Source organism: Scyliorhinus canicula, chromosome 23, assembly GCF_902713615.1.
Source record: "Scyliorhinus canicula chromosome 23, sScyCan1.1, whole genome shotgun sequence".
NCBI lineage: Eukaryota > Metazoa > Chordata > Chondrichthyes > Carcharhiniformes > Scyliorhinidae > Scyliorhinus > Scyliorhinus canicula.
Window position 1 is genome coordinate 11351786 of NC_052168.1, and position 19052 is coordinate 11370837.

The window sequence follows — 19052 nt, forward strand, 5'->3', positions numbered from 1 at the left end:
AAAGGTTTTTTAATGTGGCATGGGTTTCTGCCTCTATCGCCCTTTCAGGAATTGAGTTCCAGACCTCCACCACTCTCTGGGTACAGAAAAACTAACCCTATCAATTACTTTAAATTTATGCCCCTGATGAAGGAAATAGATGCATTGTATCCACTCGTTAAAAGACCCATAACTTTATACACCTCTGTTAAACATACCATCTGCATTTCCACAGGCAATTAGATCTTTTGGGGTGCAATGACTTTTATTATAAGGACCTCAACAATCTGTTCGCTGGTTTAGCACAGTGGGCTGAACAGCTGGCGTGGGTTCAATTCCCGTACCGGCCTCCCCGAACAGGTTCCGGAATGAGGCAACTAGGGGCTTTTCACAGTAACTTCATTGAAGCCTACTTGTGACAATAAGCGATTATTATTTTATTTACTTTTTATGGGATGGGGCTGTCACAGGCACGGTCACCATTTGTTGCCCATCCATAATTTTCCTTGAACGGAGTGGCTTGCTGGGCTATTTCAGAGGGTATTGATGTGGGTCTGATGTTGGCCAGACCGGGTCAGGGCGACAGATTTCCTTCTCGGACGGCTTTTATAAAAAAAACAATTTATGATCGCCACTGCTGAGACTACCTTACAATGCCTGATATTAATAAAGTTTAAATTCCACCAGCCACCACAGTGGAATTTGAACCCACGTCGGATTACTAGTCCCACTTTTGGATTACCAGTCCCACCACTGGATTACTAGTCCAGCACATGACCACTATGCCACCACCTCCCATTGCAGAACTCAGCAATTTGTTGAAACATCATTCCGCGTTTCTAAGTGCATCATTCGCTGACTTTTGCGTCTAAAAGAAAACGTTTCTTCACCCCGCCCAATCCAGTCAATGCTGTAAGAGGAATACAGCACAAAAAGTCATAAAGTGATCGTGAAAGTATCCACAGAAACAAAGCGGCGAGGTTTGCCAACTCTGCAGGATAAATTGCTGGAAGTTTCATCGCTGAGCCTTCCGACTCAAACCAGCAAGGAAGCCCGACCACCACCACCTTCCAATAGTTTTATAGCCAAGCAACAGAGGGGTGGGAAGAAATGACAGAATTTCGTTGAAAGTCCCAGCTACTATTATTTTCCCTCTTCCCCTAGACTCCTCTGAAACGGGTTCTGGACAAAAGCAGAAATTACTGGACAATGCCATCGATGGAAAGAGAGCAAGCCAACGAATCGGGTCTGGGTGACTCTTTGCCAAAAACTTTTATACCCCTCAGTTAAATCTCCCATCTGAATTTCCAGAGGTAATTATTCCTTCTGGTACGGATGGGGGTGGGAGCTCGAGGGCGACCGGGAGGGTTGGAAGTACGGGATGGGGAGATCTAGGGCAATCCTAGAGGGTTGGCAACCCGGGGGATGGGTGAGCTCCAGGACAATCCAAGAGGGTTGGCAACACAAGGGGGGGGGGGGAGAAAAGAGAGGCTGAGGGGTCATTTAGTGCAAATCTGGGGGATTGGCAAGCCGAGGGGTGGCATGGGTGAGCTCCAGGGCAATCCTAGAGGGTTGGCAATCCACGGGGAGGGAGGAGCAGAGAGTTGGCATGGGGGAGCTCCAAGATATTCTTGAGAAGGTGTGAGAGGAGGGGGGGGGGGGTGAGAAGGGGCCCGGGGGGGGTGAGAAGGGGCCCGGGGGGGGTGAGGGGGGGCCCGGGGGGGGGGGTGAGGGGGGGCACGGGGGGGTGAGGGGGGGTGAGGGGCGGGCACGGGGGGGTGAGAGGGGGCACGGGGGGGGGTGAGAGGGGGCACGGGGGGGTGAGAGGGGGCACGGGGGGGTGAGAGGGGGCACGGGGGGGTGAGACGGGGCACGGGGGGGGTGAGGGGGCGCGGGGGGAGAGGGGGCGCGGGGGGAGCGCGGGGGGATGAGGGGGCGCGGGGGGGGAGAGGGGGGCGGGTGGGGAGAGGGGGGCGCGGGGGGAAGAGGGGGGCGCGGGGGGAGAGAGGGGGGCGCGGGGGGAGAGGGGGGCGCGGGGGGAGAGGGGGGCGCGGGGGGAGAGGGGGGGCGCGGGGGGAGAGGGGGGCGCGGGGGGAGAGGGGGGCGCGGGGGGAGAGGTGGGCGCGGGGGGAGAGGGGGGCGCGGGGGGAGAGGGGGCGCGGGGGGAGGAGGGGGGCGCGGGGGGAGAGGGGGGCGCGGGGGGGAGGGGGGCGCGGGGGGGGAGGGGGGCGCGGGGGGGAGAGGGCGCGGGGGGGAGAGGGCGCGGGGGGGAGAGGGCGCGGGGGGGAGAGGGCGCGGGGGGGAGAGGGGGCGCGGGGGGAGAGGGGGGCGCGGGGGGAGAGGGGGGCGCGGGGGGAGAGGGGGCGCGGGGGGAGCGCGGGGGGAGAGGGGGGCGCGGGGGGAGAGGGGGGCGCGGCGGGGGAGAGGGGGGCGCGGGGGGAGAGGGGGGCGCGGGGGGAGAGGGGGGCGCGGGGGGAGAGGGGGCGCGGGGGGGAGCGGGGGCGCGGGGGGAGAGGGGGGCGCGGGGGGAGAGGGGGGCGCGGGGGGAGAGGGGGGCGCGGGGGTGGGGAGAGGGGGCGCGGGGGTGGAGAGGGGGCGGGGGGGAGAGGAGGGCGCGGGGGGAGAGGTGGGCGCGGGGGGAGAGGTGGGCGCGGGGGGAGAGGGGGGCGCGGGGGGAGAGGGGGCGCGGGGGGAGCGGGGGGCGCGGGTTAGAGGGGGCGCGGGGGGGAGAGGGGGGCGCGGGGGGAGAGGGGGGCGCGGGGGGAGAGGGGGGGCGCGGGGGGAGAGGGGGGGCGCGGGGGGAGAGGGGGGCGCGGGGGGAGAGGGGGGCACGGGGGGAGAGGGGGGCACGGGGGAGAGGGGGGGCACGGGGGGAGAGGGGGGCCACGGGGGGAGAGGGGGGGCACGGGGGTTGAGGGGGGGCACGGGGGTTGAGGGGGGGCACGGGGGGAGAGGGGGGCACGGGGCGGGAGAGAGGGGCACGGGGGGGGCACGGGGGGGAGAGGGGGGCACGGGGGGGGAGAGGGGGGCACGGGGGGAGAGAGGGGCACGGGGGGAGAGGGGGGCACGGGGGGAGAGGGGGGCACGGGGGGAGAGGGGGGCACGGGGGGAGAGGGGGGCACGGGGGGAGAGGGGGGCACGGGGGGAGAGGGGGGGCACGGGGGGAGAGGGGGGCACGGGGGGAGAGGGGGGCACGGGGGGAGAGGGGGGCACGGGGGAGAGGGGGGGCACGGGGGAGAGAGGGAGCACGGGGGAGAGAGGGAGCACGGGGGAGAGGGGGGCACGGGGGGAGCACGGGGGGCACGGGGGAGCACGGGGGGCACGGGGGAGAGGGGGGCACGGGGGAGAGGGGGGCACGGGGGAGAGGGGGGCACGGGGGAGAGGGGGGCACGGGGGAGAGGGGGGCACGGGGGAGAGGGGGGCACGGGGGAGAGGGGGGCACGGGGGAGAGAGGGGCACGGGGGAGAGAGGGGCACGGGGGAGAGAGGGGCACGGGGGAGAGAGGGGCACGGGGGAGAGAGGGGCACGGGGGAGGATGAGGGGGGCACGGGGGGAGAGGGGGGGCCGGGGGAGAGGGGGGCACGGGGGAGAGGGGGGCACGGGGGGGGGGGGGCACGGGGGAGGGGGGGCACGGGGGAGGGGGGGCACGGGGGAGGGGGGCACGGGGGAGGGGGGGCACGGGGGAGGGGGGCACGGGGAGGGGGGGCACGGGGGAGGGGGGGCACGGGGGAGAGGGGGGGCACGGGGGAGAGGGGGGGCACGGGGGAGAGGGGGGGCACGGGGGAGAGGGGGGGCACGGGGGAGAGGGGGGGCACGGGGGAGAGGGGGGGCACGGGGGAGGGGGGGGTACGGGGAGAGAGGGGTACGGGGGAGAGAGAGGGGTACGGGGGAGAGAGGGGTACGGGGAGAGAGGGGTACGGGGGAGAGAGGGGTACGGGGGAGAGAGGGGTACGGGGGGAGAGGGGGGTACGGGGGAGAGGGGGGTACGGGGGAGAGAGGGGTACGGGGGAGAGGGGGGTACGGGGGGCAGGGGTGAGAAGGGGGCAGGTGGGGAGAGGGGGGCAGGTGGGGAGAGGGGGGCAGGTAGGATGGGGGGGAGAGAGGGGGCGGGGGCAGAGGGGGGCAGGTGGGATGGGGGGGAGAGAGGGGGCGGTGGGATGGGGGATGGGGGGGCAGGGGGAGAGGGGGGCAGTGGGAGAGGGGGGCAGGGGGAGAGGGGGGCAGGGGGGGCGGGGAGAGGGGGGCAGGGAGAGGGGGGCAGGGGGGGCAGGGAGAGGGGGGCAGGGGGGTTGAGGGGGCAGGGGGGTCAGGGGAGGGTGGTCAGGGGAGGGTGAGGGGGGTCAGGGGAGGGTGAGCAGATATGGGGGCAGGGGGTTGAGGGGGGCAGGGGGGTGAGGCGTGGGGGGGTTGAGGGGGCAGGGGGTTGAGGGGGGGCAGGGGGGTGAGTCGGGGGGGGCAGGGGGGTGAGTCGGGGGTGGGCAGGGGGGTGAGTCGGGGGGGGCAGGGGGGTGAGTCGGGGGGCAGGGGGTGAGTCGGAGGGGACAGGGGGTGAGTCGGGGGGGGACGGGGGGGTGAGTCGGGGGGGGACGGGGGGGAGAGTCGGGGGGGCAGGGGGAGAGAGTCGGGGGGCAGGGGGGTGAGGCGGGGGGGGCAGGGGGGTGAGGCGGGGGGGCAGGGGGGTGAGGCGGGGGGGCAGGGGGGTGAGGCGGGGGGGCAGGGGGGTGAGGCGGGGGGGGCAGGGGGGTGAGGCGGGGGGGCAGGGGGGTGAGGCGGGGGGGCAGGGGGTGAGGCGGGGGGGGCAGGGGGGTGAGGCGGGGGGGGCAGGGGGGTGAGGCGGGGGGGCAGGGGGGTGAGGCGGGGGGGCAGGGGGGTGAGGCGGGGGGGGCAGGGGGGGTGAGGAGGGGGGGCAGGGGGGGTGAAGCGGGGGGGCAGGGGGGTGAGGCGGGGGGGGCAGGGGGGTGAGGCGGGGGGGGCAGGGGGGTGAGGCGGGGGGGCAGGGGGGTGAGGCGGGGGGGGCAGGGGGGTGAGGCGGGGGGGCAGGGGGGTGAGGCGGGGGGGCGAGGCGGTGAGGCGGGGGGGGGGGGGGTGAGGCGGGGGGGGTGAGGCGGGGGGGGTGAGGCGGGGTGGGCAGGAGAGGCGGGGGAGGGCGGCAGGGGGTGAGGCGGGGGGGGCAGGGGAAGTGAGGCGGGGGGGCAGGGGGGGTGAGGCGGGGGGCAGGGGGGGTGAGGCGGGGGGGCAGGGGGGTGAGGCGGGGGGGCAGGGGGTGAGGCGGGGGGGCAGGGGGGTGAGGCGGGGGGGCAGGGGGGTGAGGCGGGGGGCAGGGGGGTGAGGCGGGGGGGCAGGGGGGTGAGGCGGGGGGGCAGGGGGGTGAGGCGGGGGGCAGGGGGGGTGAGGCGGGGGGCAGGGGGGTGAGGCGGGGGGGCAGGGGGGCGAGGCGGGGGGGCAGGGGGTGAGGCGGGGGGCAGGGGGGTGAGGCGGGGGGGCAGGGGGTGAGGCGGGGGGGCAGGGGGTGAGGCGGGGGGGCAGGGGGGTGAGGCGGGGGGGCAGGGGGTGAGGCGGGGGGGCAGGGGGTGAGGCGGGGGGGGCAGGGGGTGAGGCGGGGGGGCAGGGGGCGAGGCGGGGGGGGCAGGGGGGCAGGGGGTGAGGCGGGGGTGCAGGGGGTGAGGCGGGGGGGGCAGGGGGTGAGGCGGGGGGGGCAGGGGGTGAGGCGGGGGGGGCAGGGGTGAGGCGGGGGGGGGCAGGGGGTGAGGCGGGGGGGGGGCAGGGGGTGAGGCGGGGGGGGCAGGGGGTGAGGCGGGGGGGGCAGGGGGTGAGGCGGGGGGGGGAGGGGGTGAGGCGGGGGGGGCAGGGGGTGAGGCGGGGGGGCAGGGGGTGAGGCGGGGGGGTGGCAGGGGGTGAGGGGGGGGTGGCAGGGGGTGAGGGGGGGTGGCAGGGGGTGAGGGGGGGTGGCAGGGGGGGCAGGGTGAAGGAGGGGTCAGTCCTGGAGGGTTGGCAACTTGACTCGGCAAAACCCTGAGCCGCGCGGCGAGCGGGCGACTTACTTTTTTCTTTCAGGCTGGGCTGAGCGGGTGGGTGGGCACCGCCGGGCGGTGACGGGGGCGCTGCTGCTGCCGCTGCCGGTGCTGTTGCCGCTCGGACGGGGACGGTGAGATGCGAAGAAGCCAGCGGCCGCCGAGACGCTGCATCGGGCGGGCGCCCGTCCCTCCCGGTGCCGCCGTCCTCCCCCGGATCGGCGCTCCTCCTGCCCGGCTCTGCCCCTCACGCGGGCCGGCGCCGCTGTCCAGGAAAGCCCGGGGATTGAGCCGTTTCCGCTAGGCCGCGGCTTTTATTTCGGGTTCATGGGTCCGGAATTAAAAATAAAGAGGGAGTCGGGCCGGCTTAAATGTCTCGTCTTTTTTTTTTTCCTTTTCCTCGCCCCCTCTTTCCGCTAAAGCCCGTCCGCGCCTCGGCCTCGGCTGGGTTTCCCGGCTCCGCCGCCGCCCGCCCGTTGCTATTTACAATCGCTTCACTTCGCTCCGGCTCCCCGCGCACAACATGTCCGCCCGGCTCCTAGCCCGCTCCTCCAGTGTCCCGCCATGCACCGCGCCAAGGCGGGGCCCGACCCTCTTGCCCACCTCCGCGACCTCCTCGCCCAAAACGGGCGTGGCTCTCCTTGGGGAGGGCCAAACACGTGCCCGGTCCCCAGCACTCCGCCCCACCCCTTATTCTCCCGCATGGTGGCAACTCAGGAAATTACACAGGGACTGGGCAGCGGTTAGGACAATTGCTTCACAGCGCCAGGGTCCCAGGTTCGATTCCCCGCTGGGTCACTGTCTGTGCGGAGTCTGCACGTCCTCCCCGTGTGTGCGTGGGTTTCCTCCAGGTGCTCCGGTTTCCTCCCACAGTCCAAAGATGTGCAGGTTAGGTGGATTGGCCGTGCTAAATTTCCCTTAGTGTTGGGTGGGGTTACTGGGTTATGCGGATAGGGGTGGAGGTGTGGGCTTGGGTTGGGTTCTCTTTCCAAGAGCTGGTGCAGACTTGATGGCCCGAATGGCCTCCTTCTGCACTGTAACATTCTATGATGTATGACTCTTGACCAATTTTTACAGATGCACCGGGCCAAAGGTCTTTATGCGGCCCACCAAGTCATAAAAAATAAAAATAAAAATATTTTTTTTCAAATTTTTTAAAAATGTTTTTTAAGGTTAATGGGGGGGGGGGCTGTTGGGTTACTTACTGGTATAGGGTGGATACGTTGACTTGAGTAGGGTGATCATTGCTCGGCACAACATCGAGGGCCGAAGGGCCTGTTCTGTGCTGTACTGTTCTATGTTCTATATGAGGCGCCCAGAATCATAACCGGGTGAAGTAATTATTTTACTTAATATACTATGCGGCCCTTTAAAATTGTGAATTTCTGAATGTGGCCCTTGCACGGAAAAGTTTGCCCACCCCTGCTCTAGATGTTCATCAGTGGAAAGAGGCAGAGTCTGAGCGCCTCGTGTCTTTTATAGTCAGATCCCACCCCTGAGTGTCCTGCCTGCTTATTGGTCATGTCCCGTTCTCTGTGTCCATTAGCTGCTCGTCTGTATATCATTATGTGTGTGTCTGCATATCATGACAGGAACGAGGAAAACAAAGGACAACACAAGTATAACGTCAAGCCAACTTTATTCAACAATAACAATATTTTACTTAAAATTAACCCAAAACCAGAAACTAAAGAATCCCAAGATTCGTTACACTACCCACATTGATTGAGCCGATTCTCTGAGTCTCTCAGGTCCGTTGTTTAATTATTTAAAACTCAAGCGACTAACGGCTCTTTCAACTCGATCTCGCCTCAAGGGACAGCCTTCAGCCAGAGGTCAGCCGACAGCAGGGGCCAATCAAATTACCTCATGCTGCGCAGTTCCACACCAGGCGGTGGCTCAGAGACTATCATAGAATCCCTACACTGCGGAAGGAGGCCATTCAGCCCCGTCGAGTCTGCACCAACCCTCTGAAAGAGCACCCTACCTAGACTCAGTCTCCTGTCCTATCCCCGTAACCCCGTCTAGCCTACACACAAAGGGGCAATTTAACACGGCCAATCCACCTAACCCTGCCCATCGTTGGACTGCGGGAATGTGTAAGGATCCCAACCGTTGATTCCCTTATATCCCATTTTTAAAAATTTGGCGTTATCATTTTTTGATCCAAGGATTTTTAATGGACATAAAGGGGCTGGTTTAGCACAGTGGGCTAAACAGCTGACTTGTAATGCAGAACAAGGCCAGCAGCGTGGGTTCAATTCCCGTACCGGCCTCTCCGAACAGGTGCCGGAAAGTGGCGACTAGGGGCTTTTCACGGTAACTTCACGCAAGCCTACTTGTGACAATAAGTGATTATTATTATTATTATTAAAGCTTTAAGTCGAGCAGAGGACGTGAGGAATTCAAAAGTTGCAAAATAGTACACTGCGATGAAGGTTTAGATTTTATCAGAACTCAACTTTCTGGCACTGGAGAGATCGGAGGGATTCAGTTCGATGGGTTGGCTGGCGGCCAGTGGGTTGGCCAAGGACTGTATTCTGCCCAGCAATAGGCAGTGATTGGCTTCAGTCGGGTGGGAGGTTTTCAGAGGACCCAGGAAGGAAACAGAACGGCTCCTGGACGCTGAGAGAAGAAGCTGAATTGCTCTCTCCCTCTTTCTCCAAAACGGTTTCTTGCCTGCTCCTTCTGAATCTGCCGAGAGATCTTTTGAGATCCTGATGAATCTACAGTGAAAACCGTTACAGACTGAAAGCATGAACGTCCAACTGAAGACCGAGACTAAAAGATGTACTGGAAGAGATCCGTCTGAAACAGAGACGTTGATCCTTTTTACCTTTCGCATTATTTTCCTTCACACCCCTCTTTCCCCTCTGTGTTTGTCTGTCTTGTGTGTGTAGAGGGTGGTGTGAGTTAATGGGGGAGGGCAGTTGGATTGGATTTGTTTATTGTCACGTGTACCGAGGTACAGTGAAAAGTATTTTTCTGCAAGCAGCTCAACAGATCATTCAGTACATGGAAAGAAAAGGGAATAAAAGAAAATACATAACAGGGCAACACAAGATATACAATGTAACTACATAAGCATTGGCATCGGTTGAAGCATACAGGGTGTAGTGTTAATGAGGTCAGTCAATAAGAGGGTCATTTAGGAATCTGGTGACAGTGGGGAAGAAGCTGTTTTTGAGTCTGTTCGTGCGTGTTCTCAGACTTCTGAATCTCCTGCCCGATGGAAGAAGTTGGAAAAGTGAGCAAGCCGGGTGGGAGGGATCCTTGATTATGCTGCCCGGTTTCCCCGGCAGCGGGAGGTATAGATGGAGTCACTGGATGGGAGACAGGTTCGTGTGATGGACTGGGCGGTATTCACGACTCTCTGAACTTCCTTGCGGTCCTGGGCCGAGCAGTTGCCATACCAGGCTGTGATGCAGCAGTTAGGAATTAACTAATCATTTACCTGTTGTATTTGCTGTCTTTTTAATTATAGTTGTTATTAATAAAAATTAATTGTGTTTTGTTTACAAACCTAGTGGCTGTAGTTGTTGGGCAGCAAAGGACCAAAGATTTTGGGTATTTTTCTAAAAAATTAATTGTTAATTTCAATTGTGTTGCAACTCCAGGTGGAGTGGGGCTGGAATTTACCGTGCATTAGCCCAGGGTGTCATAACAGAGGAAACCGGAGGAAACACAAGCAAGCACAAGAGGAGCGTGCAAACTGCACACGGTCACCTAAGGTCGGAATCGAACCCAGGTCCCTAGCGTCGTGAGGCAGCAGTGCTAACCACTGCCCCACCGTGCCGCCACGGCGGTTAATCAGAGGCAAAGACCTCTGAGCAATGGACCGGATCAGGGGCAGGTGGGACCTGTACAAGGGGAAGGGTTGCACCTTAGCAGGACCAGCACTAACATCCTCGCACAGGAGATTTGCTGTGCTGTTGGAGAGGGTTTATACTAGATTGGGAGGGGGATGGGAACCTGGGCAGGAGCTATGATTGGAAGGAAGAAAAGCTGTTATCTGGAAGTTGAAAAGTAGTCAGCGAAATTAGAAGGCTGACGATGTGAAGGCAAGCGTTTAAACAGTATCAGAATGCGGAATAATGTTAAAAAGCCACAGTTAAGGGCAGTTAAGGGCACTCTATCTGAATGCACACAGAATTTGCAACAAGCAGATGATTTGAAGGCACAATAGAGGTGTAGCCATCTGGGATGGCCGCTTTCGGTATACAAATGGACGCTCACAGAGACTCTAGGGAAATATGGACAATACTAAGCAACAAGCAGGCACAGAGCCTGAATGTATATTTGGAAAGCAGTCAGCAGACGGAATCGAAACTCTGGGTTGATTAGCATATTGATGGCCCATCTCCGAGGAAGTTGATACTGTCTCAGACATCCCGGCGTCACTACCCCAACCAAAAGACACAAACAAAGCAAGGCTAACGGCCACCTAGGACATGCCCAGCCATCAAGGTACCCACCCCTTTATTGGTTTAGATCGATGACAATGATTAAGAAGCTGCCCAATTAATTGGGACTAAGTTTAAGGCCCGCCTAAAAACACGCAAAGCCCCTCCAAAGTATAAGAAGGAACTCCATGAGAGATTCGCTCTCTTGGATTCGGCTCTCAAACAGAGAGACCCATCCACCAGCATCACCAGAAACAAGTAAATTCAAGGTCAACGCTCGCTACCAGACGGACGACCTTAGCTGTTCTCCTGTATCTCTTCAAACCCAACAGCCTCAGTTCCAAACAACAGCTATTGTTCCTCTGACTAAGCGGGCACCCGAAGTTAAGTATAGGCGTTAGCGTTAGAGATAGTTTAGTTTGTAGTACTGTTGTGCATGAGTAGATCTTACTGTGTGTAAATAAATAGTATTGACTTTGAACTAACTAACTGGTGTATTGGCTCTTTGATCAGTATTTGGGTTTGAACCTTGTAGCGGTATCGAGAGATACCTGCCGAATCTGAAAGTAAACATAATTAGGATTAAGGAAGGCGACCATATTGACCGCTATATTTATAGCAAGTGAACAGAGCAACAGAGGTAAATGGTATAATTTAATTCCCATTTCAGAGATGTGGCTTCAGGGGGTAGCCCTGAATATGCAAGGATATTTGTCATTTAGGAATAATCGGCAAAAAGGATCGGGTGGTGGGGTAGCGCTGTTAAGAATGGATGTTTATATTTGGGAGAGAGGATGTTAGATCAAAGGATACGATGTAAAACCAGTTTCGGGGGAGCTAAGAAACAGCAACGGGCAGTAAAAATTGGTGGGAGTTGTTTCAAGATCAGTACACTGAAGAAGCAACTATGGGTCAGGCTATTTTAGATGTGGATTGATGTAATGAGAAAGGACCAATTAATAACCTTTCATCAAGGAGCCTTTAGGAAATAGTGACCATAATATGATACAATTTTGTACTATGTTTGAAACTGATACAGTTGATCCCTGAAATTCGGTAATAAATCTGAACAACGGAAATTGTGAGGACCATGAGGGATACGGTGACAGTGGTGAATTGGGAAAGACACGAGGCAAGGGAAGTGGCTAATATTTAACATATTACATGGTGTACAACAAAAATACAATTTATCTCAAGCACTAAAACGTAACATGAAAGATGCATGAAACAAAAAGAGAGGCGAGTGGACCGCAACGAACAAAATACGTTGAAGATTGCATTGGATCAAGGGAAGTGGCTTATAAGATGGCAGAAAAAGTGATAAGCCCAAGGATTGGAAGCAATTTAGGATTCAGAAAAGGAGGACCATGAAACTGATGAAGAAAGGGAAAAAGTAGGGCAGCACGGTGGCACAGTGGTTAGCATTGCAGCCTACGGCGCTGAGGACCTGGGTTCGAATCCCGGCCCTGGGTCACCGTCCGTGTGGAGTTTGCACATTCTCCCCATGTCTGCGTGGGTCTCGCCCCCACAGCCCAAAGATGTGCAGGGTAGGCGGATTGGCCACGCTAAATTGCCCCTTAATTGGAAAAAAATAATTGGGTACTCTAAATTTATTTTTAAGAAGGAAAAAAAATAAAGGGAAAAAGGAATAGGAATGCAAGCCAGCAAGAAACATAAAGGCAGGCTACAAAACTTCTTTCGGTATGTGAAAAAGAAACGATTAGCGAGGAGAAACATGGGTCTATTACCGATGGAGGAAAGGGAATCTACAATGGAAGATAGGGAAATGGCGAAAAACTAAACAATTACCTTGTGTCTGTTTTCACAGAGAAAGATACGGAAAATTCTCCCAGAAATACTAGGAAGCCATGGGGCTTGTGAAAGCGAAAAACTAAAAGAAATTAGTATGAATAAAGAGGTAGAACGGGGGAAAAAAATTGGATTGAAGGTTGATAAATCCCAGACTTGATTATTTGCATTCCAGAGTGTCGAAGGAGATGGCTATGGAGAGAATGAATGCATTGGTAGCTATCTTCCAAAATTCTAGAGATTCTGGAAAGGTTCCGGCAGACTGGAAAGTAGTCAATGTAGCCCCACTGTTTAAGAAGGGTGGAAGAAGGGGGATGGGGAACTATAGACCTGTTAGCTTGATGTCAGTAGTAGGGAAATGTTAGCATCTATTACAAAGGATGTGATGACTATACCCTTGGAAAATGATCTCTCTCCAAGTTTCTCGCTCCAAGGACTCTGCACTAAGATAAGCAAGTAAAACCTGGCTGTTAACGTTATCCATAAAAATAAGGTAAAGTTACCATAGTCCCAGATGGCTTCTTTCCCCTTTGAGGAGGAGAGCTGAGTGGTGGTGGTTTAACCTGCGGATTACCACCTCAGGCGAGGGGCAAGGTTGAGAAGGCGGGGCCTTCATGAATGACCTTAGCAGTACAGGAATTGAACCTGCGCTGCTGGCCTTGTTTTGCATCACAGATCAGCTGTCCAGACCACTGAGCTAAACCGGCCCCAAACAATTTATTTATATGTGGTATTGCAAATATATGGGTTTGCTTAATTGGAATGTAGAGGCTGGTTTCAGGAAGCAAGTTAAGATGTTGCAACTGTTAACTGTATTGTTATTGCTTTGTTGCGAATATGCTTCATTCTGTGTTAAAATTAAAGTTTGTTTTTAACATAAAAGCTGTCAACTGGTCAGTGTTATCATTCCTGTGCATTACCAAATGCAAATACTTCGGTTCTAGTCTGGGATATTAACCAAAATGGGGTTCTGGTCCGGATCCACAACAATTGGGTGCTCGTCCAGGATTTTAAAAGTATCACTCCTGGTTTGGTGTAGGGTTATTGAATTTAAAGACAGTGAATGGGAGGAGCTGTTGTTTTCAGAGGCTAAGAGTTTCCTGGGTGTTGAGGAGTGGATTATAAATGGTGGTTAATACAAAACTTTTGGAATTGGCAGGAAAGTTGCAGAATTTATCTGCAAGGGCGAGGAAGGTAGAAATAATTGAAGAAATGGCTCAGTACTTAAATTTGGAAGGGATGCCAGAAACACATCCTGGGCCGTGGCAAGAATCAGTGGAATTCGGTAAAATTCAATTACAATATAAGAAATGCGGCAAAAAAGAAAGAAGAGTTTTTCAAAAGGGAATCAGGCTTTTTGAGCAAGAATTTTCTGTATCAGTTCTGATCTGACTGAAGCAGTAAGGCAGTTTGTTCTCACTGCTGATTCGATAAAATAGATTGATGGTATTTAAAGCAGTGCAGACTTGTCTGAGGACAAGGTGGAGCTGAAACAAGCCAGTTGAAACAGCGTTTGAAGACATCTAGCCAGAGTTTCTGCAGGGGTTCGGACAGGAGTCAGGTCTGTAAAGCAGTGTCAAGAGATAGCTTTCTCAAAGAATAACTGCAAAGCAAATATTACTCCGTGCCATTGGTATTCAAGTTGGATTGAGAGCTGGGTTGGTTTACTTTCTTGTTGTTGAAGTGGGAATAAAGATAGCAATTAAGGTATTGAATTCACTGTATTGTGTAGTATTGTTTATGGGGTAACTGTAAGCTATCTTCTGCTGTGATGTTAAATATTTAAATACTGTGTTAGTATTTAAAATACCATGGGCAGGGTTTTCCGGTCGCCGACGTCAAAATCGCGTTCGGCGATTGGCTGGAGAATCCCCGTTCACGACCAAATTTGGGGTGGCGCTGCTTTCGCGATGCTCTGCCCCTCCAAAGCGGCGTACTCAGAGAGTACGCCTCACGCCGTATCGCGGCCTCAGGACGTTGCCCGAGGCCCACCCCTGACATTCCGCCCCTGAGTTCACAATGGCGTCGGTCACGTGCGGTCTCATCCATTGGGAACTCGGCGTGGCAGCTGCAGACTCAGTCCAGTGCCACCTCAGTCAGAGGAGGCCGATCCTCGGACATGAGGGACTTTGCCAGGGGCTGCGGCAGCACTGGCTGGGGGGGGGGGGGGGGGGGTCCGAGGCACGCGAGTCAGCCGAAGGGTGGGCACTATTTCACAGGCTGGGTCCGCGAGCGGCCGGCGCCATGTTATACGGTGCGGCTGCTGCAGGCTGCCGCCGTGCGCATGCGCGGCCACGGACCCGGCAATTCTCCGGGCCGTATCAGCTCTACGCTGCTTTGCTGCTAGACCCCAGCCAAACGGAGGATCTGTGGCCGTCTTACGCCATTTTGTTCTGTCGTAAAATGCCACCGTTCCCACGCCAGCGTGGGGACATAGCCTCAAAATCAGAGAAACCAGCCTCATATCTCTTCATGAAATCACCCCGGGAGCGAGGTCTCCTTTCCTCACAGTCTCAGAAAATTTAAATAAAATATTGAGGCTTCGATCCAGTATCCTAGTCACTGTTGGGGTCTGGTCTGGGATCCACTCGAGTTGGCACAGCTTTAAAAGGAGATTGAAAGCATGTGTAAGAATATCATGATTAAATGTCCTCATATCCTCAGGTGAAGGACGAGAGTAATGAAAGTCTTGAGACAAAGCAAGAGCCCAAATAGGAGGAGGGGGGCTGTCACCAATTCATCCTCTCAACCAACAAAAAGGAAGGACGGTAGAAAGAGGGAAAATCAACCGTGGATATCTAAGGAAATAAGAAAGAGTATCAAATTGAAGGAAAAAGCATACAAAGTGGCAAAGATTGGTGGGAGACTAGAGGACTGGGAAATCTTTAGGGGATAACAGAAAGCTACTAAAAAAAGCTATAAAGAAGAGTAAGATAATGAGAATAAACTTGCTCAGAATATAAAAACAGACAGTAAAAGTTTCTACAAATATATAAAACAAAAAAGAGTGGCTAAGGTAAATATTGGTCCTTTAGAGGATGAGAAGGGAGTTTTAATAATGGGAGATGAGGAAATGGCTGAGGAACTGAACAAGTTTTTTGGGTTGGTCTTCACAGTGAAAGACACAAATAACATGCCAGTGACTGATAGAAATGAGGCTATGACAGGTGAGGACAGGAGAGGATTGTTATCACTAAAGAGGGAGTGATGGGCAAGCTAATGGGGCTAAAGGTAGACAAGTCTCCTGGCCCTGAGGGAATGCATCCCAGAGTGCTAAAAGAGATGGCTAGGGAAATTGCAGATGCACTAGTGATGATTTACCAAAATTCACTAGATTCTGGGGTGGTCCCGGTGGATTGGAAATTAGCAAACGTGACACCACTGTTTAAAAAAGGAGGTAGGCAGAGAGCGGGAAATTATAGGCCAGTGAGCTTAACTTCAGTAGTAGGGAAGATGCTGGAATCTATCATCAAGGAAGAAATAGCGAGGCATCTGGATAGAAATTGTCCCATTGGGCAGACGCAACATGGGTTCATAAAGGGCAGGTCGTGCCTAACTAATTTAGTGGAATTCTTTGAGGACATTACCAGTGCAGTAGACAACGGGGAACCAATGGATGTGGTATATCTGGATTTCCAGAAAGCCTTTGACAAGGGGCCACACAAAAGGTTGCTGCATAAGATAAAGATGCATGGCATTAAGGGTAAAGTAATAGCATGGATAGAGGATTGGTTAATCAATAGAAAGCAAAGAGTGGGGATTAATGGGTGTTTCTCTGGTTGGCAATCAGTAGCTAGTGGTGTCCCTCAGGGATCCGTGTTGGGCCCACAATTGTTCACAATTTACATAGATGATTTGGAGTTGGGGACCACGGGCAATGTGTCCAAGTTTGCAGATGACACTAAGATGAGTGGTAAAGCGAAAAGTGCTGAGGATACTGGAAGTCTGCAGAGGGATTTGGATAGGTTAAGTGAATGGGCTAGGGTCTGGCAGATGGAATACAATGTTGACAAATGTGAGGTTATCCATTTTGGTAGGAATAACAGCAAACGGGATTATTATTTAAATGATAAAATATTAAAGCATGCTGCTGTGCGGAGAGACCTGGGTGTGCTAGTGCATGAGTCACAGAAAGTTGGTTTACAGGTGCAACAGGTGATTAAGAAGGCAAATGGAATTTTGTCCTTCATTGCTAGAGGGATGGAGTTTAAGACTAGGGAGGTTATGCTGCAATTGTATAAGGTGTTAGTGTGGCCACACCTAGAGTATTGTGTTCAGTTTTGGGTTCCTTACTTCAGAAAGGACGTACTGGCACTGGAGGGTGTGCAGAGGAGATTCACCAGGTTAATCCCAGATCTGAAGGGGTTGGATTACGAGGAGAGGTTGAGTAGACTGGGACTGTACTCGTTGGAATTTAGAAGGATGAGGGGGGATCGTATAGAAACATATAAAATTATGAAGGGAATAGGTAGGATAGATGCGGGCAGGTTGTTTCCACTGGCAGGTGAAAGCAGAACTAGGGGGCATAGCCTCAAAATAAGGGGAAGTAGATTTAGGACTGAGTTTAGGAGGAACTTCTTCACCCAAAGGGTTGTGAATCTATGGAATTCCTTGCCCAGTGAAGCAGTTGAGGCTCCTTCATTAAATGTTTTTAAGGTAGAGATAGATAGTTTTTTGAAGAATAAAGGGATTAAGGGTTATGGTGTTCGGGCCGGAAAGTGGAGCTGAGTACACAAAAGATCAGCCATGATCTCATTGAATGGTGGAGCAAGCTCGAGGGGCCAGATGGCCTACTCCTGCTCCTAGTTTTTATGTTCATTGGCATCACGTCCTCAGTCACGCAGAAAATCCTTCAAACCAGAGCAATTACAGCAAGCTCGGATACCCACACTTGAAGCATTGTAGTGTCAGGACCCAGAATCCGTGCCGTTCCAACAACCCACGGGACCCTTCACTTTTCGGGATTGCAGACTATTTTAATACAGTGAAGAATCCTATGGATCTGTCAACATTAAGCTGTACACTGGGCAGTACCTAGAGCCTTGGCAGTCTGTGGAACACTTATGGTTGATGTCCAACAATACATGGTTGTACAACCACAGGACCCCGTATGCAGATAAATATTGTACAAAATCTGCAGAGGTCATTGAGCTGGAAATGGATCCAGTCATGCGATCTCTTGTACTCCAGGCCACAGCGCTAGCCGCGTTCCCTCCTCCAACATTGTACTGTGTTGGGAAACAGCTAATATATTAATCTTTACTGTCACAAGTAGGCTTACATTAACACTGGAATGAAGTTACTGTGAAAAGCCCCTAGTCGCCACATTCCAGCGCCTGTTGGGGTACACAGAGGTAGAATTCAGAATTTCCAATTCACCCAACAGCAATTCGGGACTTGTGGGAGGAAACCGGAGCACCCGGAGGAAACTCACGCAGACACGGGGAGAACGTGCAGACTCCCCGCACAGACAAGCTGGGAATCAAACCTGGGACCCTGGAGCTGTGAAGCAACAGTGCTACCCACTGTGCTACCGTGCTCCGTACAGTCCTTCACAAAGCCGCACGATTCAGTTATCAGAACAGTTCATCCAAATACTGCCTTCTTGTTAAACATATATCACTTCTGTGAGAAGTGCCTCAATGAGATCCAAGGCGACAGTGTCAGTCTGGCTGGTGATTCTGCACAAACTCAAACAACCATTTCAAAAGATCAATTTGAAAAGAATAAATATATATACAAGCAGCAGGAAGAGAGAACCTGATTGCAGATGCTCTACAGGGCTTTGAAATGAGACAAGAATGGAATGTCTAACGTAAATTAAGCTATCTTTCCATCTGGTGTGTTCATTTTTTTTTAAAAGGGATGTGTGATGAATATAAGAAAGTCAAATTTTGGTTTCTTTGCAGTAATATTGTTAAAACCCAGGTTAAAATGTCTAACCATGATATATGTGATTGTGATTTTTGCAGACGTTTCGCTGATAGATATTAAAAGCCATTTAACCTGCTTGCAGATAGAGCTAATGCAGTGTTTTCCAACATTTTTTGTCCATTGCCCATTTTTACCAACTGGCCATCCTTCAGGACCCACACCAGCCGTCCGCTGCAACCCACCCTATTCACTTACCTTTAATGTGACAGGTCCTCATGATCTCACTTGCTTTGTTATTCAATTCCTTATCATGACTTCAGCTGATGATTTAAGATCTCACTGCACCGTTGAAAAAAATAAAGAGCTTTGTCCTCAAACTCGCCATGTTTATTTGAAGTTTTGAGTGTTTTAAACTTTCATTTGTCAGCCCTTCCCTGCATATAACACACATGAACTTTGAATCCTGATTTGCAGTGGCACAATAACCCATACCTCAAGTAGTCTTCTTTGTGCTGCTGTTTGTTTTCAGCTTCCTCATGGGTTGTTCACCAGAGGCCCAGGAGTTCACACCAGCACTGCTCACAGCTGCACCGGAGGACTTTCTCGCGCCCAGAACAAGTGAGGTCAGCGTATGGGGAGCGTGACCGACACTCTGTCGCCGCTTCTGGTGGGAGGACTCCATTGTTTGCTGAAAAAAGACTGGTCCTGGACTGTACGCTGACGTCAGGAGGCGGCGGTCCACCCCGTTGGGTTCCGGGTCTGTGCAGTGCTGGATCCATCACGTACGTTCAGGAAGGCCAGCAATCTCAAAAGCCCGTCGCAGTCGGCATTTTTAAAAGCCAGCCGTAGTCGTTGGGAGTTCATCCCCCGATCGGGAAAGCCGCGAACAAGTGCTGCAAGCCTCCCGAAATCTGCCCGCGGTTCGTGACTTAGAGTTTGAAAACGCCTGAGCTAATGTAATGTCACAGTTTAAGCC

General features: G+C 55.1%; 1 protein-coding gene across 1 annotated transcript in view; it reads right to left on the reverse strand.

Annotated features, from left to right (window-relative positions):
• The window catches only part of LOC119956549 (serine/threonine-protein phosphatase 6 regulatory subunit 3-like), a 107623-nt gene extending 101075 nt beyond the window's left edge, over positions 1 to 6548 (reverse strand). The window contains exon 1 of the mRNA XM_038783849.1: positions 6021 to 6548. The gene's annotated coding sequence lies outside the window, so the exon portion shown is untranslated. The remainder of the gene's footprint in view (positions 1 to 6020) is intronic.
• Positions 6549 to 19052: the final 12504 nt, after the last annotated feature.